This window comes from Tympanuchus pallidicinctus, unplaced genomic scaffold (genome assembly GCF_026119805.1).
Source record: "Tympanuchus pallidicinctus isolate F22 unplaced genomic scaffold, pur_lepc_1.0 scaffold5, whole genome shotgun sequence".
Classification (NCBI taxonomy): Eukaryota; Metazoa; Chordata; class Aves; order Galliformes; family Phasianidae; genus Tympanuchus; species Tympanuchus pallidicinctus.
In genome coordinates, this window is record NW_026294769.1 from 33128504 (window position 1) to 33134926 (window position 6423).

The 6423-nt window shown below is 35.4% G+C and overlaps 1 long non-coding RNA gene across 1 annotated transcript in view; it reads right to left on the reverse strand.

Moving 5' to 3' along the window:
- Positions 1–6423, reverse strand: part of LOC128090912 (uncharacterized) — a 37032-nt gene that overhangs the window by 24917 nt on the left and 5692 nt on the right. The window contains exon 2 of the long non-coding RNA XR_008211146.1: positions 128–205. This is a non-coding gene — a long non-coding RNA (uncharacterized LOC128090912). The remainder of the gene's footprint in view (positions 1–127; positions 206–6423) is intronic.

Sequence of the window (6423 nt, forward strand, 5' to 3'; positions counted from 1 at the left end):
TACTGTTAAAACCATCAGTCTTTCTATTTATATTGCTCAAAGCTAGGTCATCTTTGAGCCATTTTAGTAGCTACTAAAATATAGGTTTCCTATGATTTTATTAGAAAAATATCATGATTTGACTCACAGTGGTGAGAACCCAGATTCTGGAAAATATTTCTTCATCCTGCTGTCTTCATAGCATTTGATTACATTCCAATGAGTACTGGGGAAAAAAAAAAAAAATTCCAACAAAATTTTGAAATCAAAACACTATGTACTAATCCAGAAAATTAGAGAGAAGACTTCTGCCATTTTTGAAAGATAAGTAGGCTTGACTGTTAATTATTTGTAACTTATTTATTCACTGTAGAATCAGGCTAAAAAGGAAAAATGGATAGACTTTCAGAATTTAGGCATGTGCGGCCCAAGCTACAGAACTAGATGGGATTATCATCTATGGAGGGTAGAGTCTCTGTTCACAGAATCACACAGAATCACAGAATTGTAGAGGTTGGAAGGGACCTCCAGAGACCATTGAGTCCAACCCCCCTGCCAAAGCAGGTTCCCTACACCATTGCTTCTCAGCCTTTTGGCTAAGATCAAGTGTAGTGCAGATCTATTGTCACACTTTGCACACTTTTTCCATCTTTTGCTGTGAATTTCATTGTGTATCCCTCAATAGCTAGAATGAAAGTGAAAATATTACCACAGGTCTTGACTTTATAGGTACATGGACTGACTTGTCATTTAACTTTTTTTTTTTTTTTTTTTTTTTTTTTTTTTTTTTTTTTTTTCCTACAGCAAACTGCTTTTTTTGTTTTGCTACCCTTCCTTGAAGTCTTTCCATTGTTTTCTTCAGTAGCCTCGTTGTTGCACTGGGAAGTAAAACAGCATCTACTAGTGGACACTGTAAAAATTTTCCCACCAGACAGAAATGTTAAAATAATAAAAGAGAATGGGATCTCACGTTATAAATAACGTTCTTTTTTTGAGAGATTAAGGGAAATTTTCTCATGTCTAAAACAGATAACAATCTTGTACAATTGTTTCGAACAGTCATTGAATTTCGCCTTATAGAAACCAAGATTATAATGTAGCAGGCTATAATTTGCCTGGAATACAAAAGACATTATTTTATTTTTTGCTAGAAATGTCATAGGATCTAGAATCCTCAGAATCTATTTTACATCTTCCTTCCTGCCCTCCCAGACTGATGCTTTGGAAGCTCAAATCTGTCATGATCTAAGAGAAAAAGCAAACTGTTCATCACTATTGCAAAACCAGAACATTTCTCGGATGAGTTTTGTCCATCTCCTGAATCAATTTTGTTGTTGTTGTGGATAACACATAGGTTTATAAGATATCTGACCTGTAGTTAGATATATGGGATGTTGCTACTCAGAACTACTGAATACCCACTGCTATATTTACACAGTGTTTTCTTTCTCTCAAGAAGACAGAAAAAGACTTGTGCTTTAATTCATAATAATAAAGCACATCCTCTCTGTGTGTATGACTTTCTACCTAAAGTGTATCATTAATATATAACATACACATATCCTGAAGAATCTTGTTCCCTAGCCATAACTAGATTTTTTTACACAAAACCTAAAACTGTCACAAAATCTGTGAAGATGAATATTATTCAATATTATTGTTTAATCAAGGTTAAATTAAGGTGCTAGACATCCTTTTTCCTCTTTCCTTACTCTCTCTCTCTCTATAAAAAAAACATGCATACTTCTTTTTCCCTATTTTTTTTTTTTTTTTCCCTTCTTTTTTCTTTTGCCTTTTGGAATGACTTTGGGCAGCCCTTAACAATATGTGTCAAAATGTAAAGTCTGGACTGCATCGTGAACTGTTTCTCTGCTGACTCATCTGCCACAGCTAATCAAGACTTTTTCTTCTACATACTGCAACATTTTAAACCTGTTAGCAGTAAAGAAATGCTCTTTGCTCAAAAGCTTTTAAATTATAGCACATGGTGGGTGGCTGATAAGATTTTTTTTTTTTTTTTTTAATGGAAACTCTTTTCTTCTTATTACTATCTGGTCTCCTGTTCTATATATCAAGTCACAAGGTTGCTGGTGCCTATTAATATTTTTTCTGAGCTGGGGAAATTATTTCTATTTAGACAATCTCACACATTTTCAAGCTGATTTCAGCTGTGTGTGTTATGGGCAGACAAGCCTAAGTTACTCTTTTCTTGTCTGACCACCATGTAAGAAGGGGAACACAGATCCTAAGTGTATGTGCTTTGGGAATCAAGTGGAGGACAGGAAGGCTTTTGCTGCTTTTGTGGGGTGTAACACATGGAGTTCAGTATAGCTTCTCAGCTGTTTCCACAACAGAACACAACTTTGAGAATTCTTCTAGATTTTATTCTTTCCTTTTCACCTGTTCTGTGATGTCTGCATTGTCCTCCATCTGAAGATGTTGGGAACCATTCTCCACTTTAGCAAATTACAGGCTCTGTAGGGAACCTACATAACTTGGACTCACTAACTTCCCTTAGAATGCTGGTGGTTCGGAAGAAAGACGGCTTTCGAAGGAAGAATCTTTGCAGATTGTTGAACACTGCAATTTTTTTACATTGTCTCTGAAGCAGTGCTCAAGTTCTGCTTCACTACTTGCTGTTTTCAAGTTTTCCTTTTCGCCCAGTTAGTATCATCAGACAGCTAGTTCTTCTTAGTTGAAGGAATAAGAGTCTCTTTTCCTCTGGGTCTCACAGTGTCTCAAAGAGAAGCAGAAATTAACTTTGACTATGTCGTATTTACTAAGTGCCCCATTTAGAGTGATGTTTTGTACTTCTTCAGTTCAGAATTTTGATGTTTTGTTACCAATTAACTTTCTTATCTTGAGGTCCATGAAAACTAACATTGTAATCCGGAGTATATTTCAGAAGATAATATAGATATATATATGTGGCATATAGTGCAAAATCACTCAAGATTTTTTTTTTTTTTAAGATCTATTCTTGCTGATTTTGTGCTTTGCAAAACAATTAAAATGGGGATTTTACAGACATAAAACATTAAATTTTTCATGTGCTCTAATACATCCCTTTTACTGAAGTTATGATATTTATATATGAGGTATTAATTTCATGTAACATTGTTTCATCTTTATTTTTTTAATTGTAAAATGATTGTGAAAATCATTTTTCTCAAGACATTCTCACAACGATGGTGAAATTCAGACTATTTTCAAATAAATAGAACATTAGTTACACTTATTCTTTATGGAGATTTTCATGGTGGAAAACTGATGGAAATGCTGAATGTAATTTCAAAGTTCAATAAACTTTCAATAATTTGGAGATTTTTGTTTTCTGAAAATATATCTAGAGTGAAAGGAAGTTGCAGATGTACTGTACATAGGACAGGTAAACTTTAAAATGTTCTTAACCTACATAAACTCTGTCATTCTGTCTCAACTGCCCATAAGTTCCTAAAATAAATGTTCTGTAAAAGTAGAGATAGTTTTATTTTTATAAGATATAATGTATTTTTGGTTCATTTCTCTGTCCCACAGTGCAATTTTCTTCAGTGGTTGAAATCATGAGATTGAGGAGGAAAAAAATATTTGAAGAAATTATTTCATCCCTTTTGTTTGTTTAACTGTTATTTAAAGCAAATGCCATCCCTTGGTGTTTTTTCTCTGAATTATACAAATTATACAAATTATCATTTCCTTCAGTCTTTCCTCATAGCCCATTTTTTTAAAAACCTCTGATCTTTTCTTTCTGTACTTTTTTTCTAGACTGTCTATGTTGATCTATGAGTTTAGTGAAGTGTAGTGCCTAGGATTAGACACACTCTTCCATTTATAGTTGTAGTATTGAATAAAGCATTGAACAGAGCACAAGGATTACTTCACATTTCCTTTCAGTCATACTTTTTCTTATACATCCTGCTATACGTATGCTATGCTTTTTCCTTTTTTTACATCAATATGATACTGTTGACTCATCTTTTTTTTTTTTTTTTTTTTTTTAAATAGAACTCTTTGTAGCCATTTATTCGTCATACTGTATTTATGTAGTTAAATAATCCAGCATAAGTATAGCATCTTGCATTTCCTGCTGAATGTTTTCATACGTTCTATCTGTGTTCCATCTGTAGTTTGTTAATGTCATCTTGAATTCCATCCTTCACTTCTGACATTTGTTCAGTCCCTTCCAGTAAATGGAATCTGTTTTTTGTAATAATGCTGCTCTCTTGTTCATTTGGGTCATTAATGAACATACCGAGGAGGACCAAATCCAGGAAAGAAACACTATTAGTACTTATCCTGTACAAGTATTAGACAAACATAGAGAAAATAGAGATCTATGCAATCATCAACACGTGATGTTTAACAAGAACAATCTGGGAAGGTGCAGTGATGGCAGTACAAAAAGACTGGGGGATGAGATGCTGGAGAGCAGCCCAGCTGAAGGAGATTTGAGGGTCCCAGAGGGAGAGCAGGTTGAACATGAGTCAGTAGTGTTACCAGGCAGCCAGGAAGGCCAACCATATCCTGGGATGCATGAAACATAGTATTGCCAGATGGTCGAGGGAAGGAATTGTCCCACTCTACACTGCAGTGGTGAAGCCTCACCTCAACCAATGTATGCAATTTTGGGTGCCACATTGCAAAAAGGACAAAAAACTATCTGAGGGTGTCCAAAGGAGGGCTACAAAGATGGCGAAGGGTCTGGAGGGCAAAATGTATGAGGAGCAGCTGAGATCGCTGTGTTTGTTCAGCCTGGAACAGAGAAGGTGAGGGAAGGACTCATAGTGGCCTACAGCTCCTTGCAGGGAGCAGAGGGACAGTGCTGAGCTCTTTGGTGACAGAGAGAGGACCAGAGGAAACAGCATGGAGCTGTGTCAGAGGAGGGTCAGATTGGAGATAAAGAAAAAATCCTTTGCCAGAGTGAGAGGGGCATGGAACAGGCTTCCAAGGGAAGTGGTCACAGACCCAAGTTGCTGAAGTTCAATGAATGTTTGGACAACACTCTCGGACGTATGGTCTGATTTTTGAGTGGAGCCAGAATTTGGGCTCAGTAACCCTTAAGTGCTCCTTTCAACTCGGGATATTCTGTGGTTCTATGATTACTGATGAAGAAGAAAATAAAATCCTCATGTAACAGTTGGCTTATTTGATTGTACTAGCAGTTTTTTGTTTTTTTGTTTTTGTTATAATTTGAATTCAAAACAATGACAAAAATTCTTCAAAAGGGAATTTTCATTTATGTACTGATTAGTTTTCTAATTTCTATCAGCCTACAGATGCCTTTTTAGACTTGCCACGTATTTCACCTGTGACTTCAGAAATCCTACCATTCAAATTGCATTGAAATATACATAATAGTATGAAGCATTTTGACAGCAATGAAGTCTTATTAAAAACAAACAAACAAAACCACACAATTTTTTTTTTTTTTTTTTTTTTCCTGTGAAAAAGTGCCTATCATCTCAATTATCTGTGGCTTTTAAGCTAACTGCCGGGAAGTGAAATGTTACATGACAAAGTGAGATGAAATGGTAAAGGTAAAAAAAATCAACTGATTTCAAGAAAGCCCTTCTGACAATAAAATGAGACTGAGCTACTACGGGAAAATGTGGAAACTTGAATGCTTTGGATTTTTCAGAGTTAAGTGAGCAAGCACCCCACAGTTGGCCACAGAGGCCAACTCTGCCTTGACACACAGATGAGCTCATCTTAGGTCATCCATAGGATTAATGCAAGGACTTTACAATTCTATAGCTTCTAGAACTGAGGAGCACACGATCCCATTAGGCACTGCAAAGAAGGAAAGGGAGTCAATTCTGTGCTCGCTGTTTCTCTATACCTGAAATTATGTGTAAGACTAATACACAGTCTCTTCAGTTTTTCTTACTAGTATCCTGATGTTGAGTATTTAAAGTAAGTTTTGTTTTAATAGTCCAGTTCTTATTAAATTATTTTTCTAATAAGCTCTCACACAGAGAGAAAAACCTTCACTAAATACGTTTTTAAGAAAATCATTCATCTTTTAAAAAAAATGTAATGAATACCATTCCAGTGGCTGTAGATTGCTTTAAACTTGTGAAGGTACAGAAAGAATATAGGTTTTTTTTTTCATGTCTATTACTAAGTGTCTTCAATTTTTCACCTTATTTATTCCATGCAACCAACTACCTTGTTATTTATACTCTTTATATGCTATTTTATATAGGTAGCAATAAAGTGCAAGAGAGAGAACAGACCACATGTGACAGATGGTAAGGGTACACTTGAGCTATTGGGAAAAGTATTACAAAAATGAGGAGTATTCAGGAGCATAAATTATATTACACATAGGAAGACAATGTTTCTAAGAACTGAGAAAGTGTGAATTTAGCCTTGCTCCAGATTAACCACAGTCCAAAGTCACTAATGTAACTGATTTCCAGAGGCCTAGGGATCTGCAGCCAG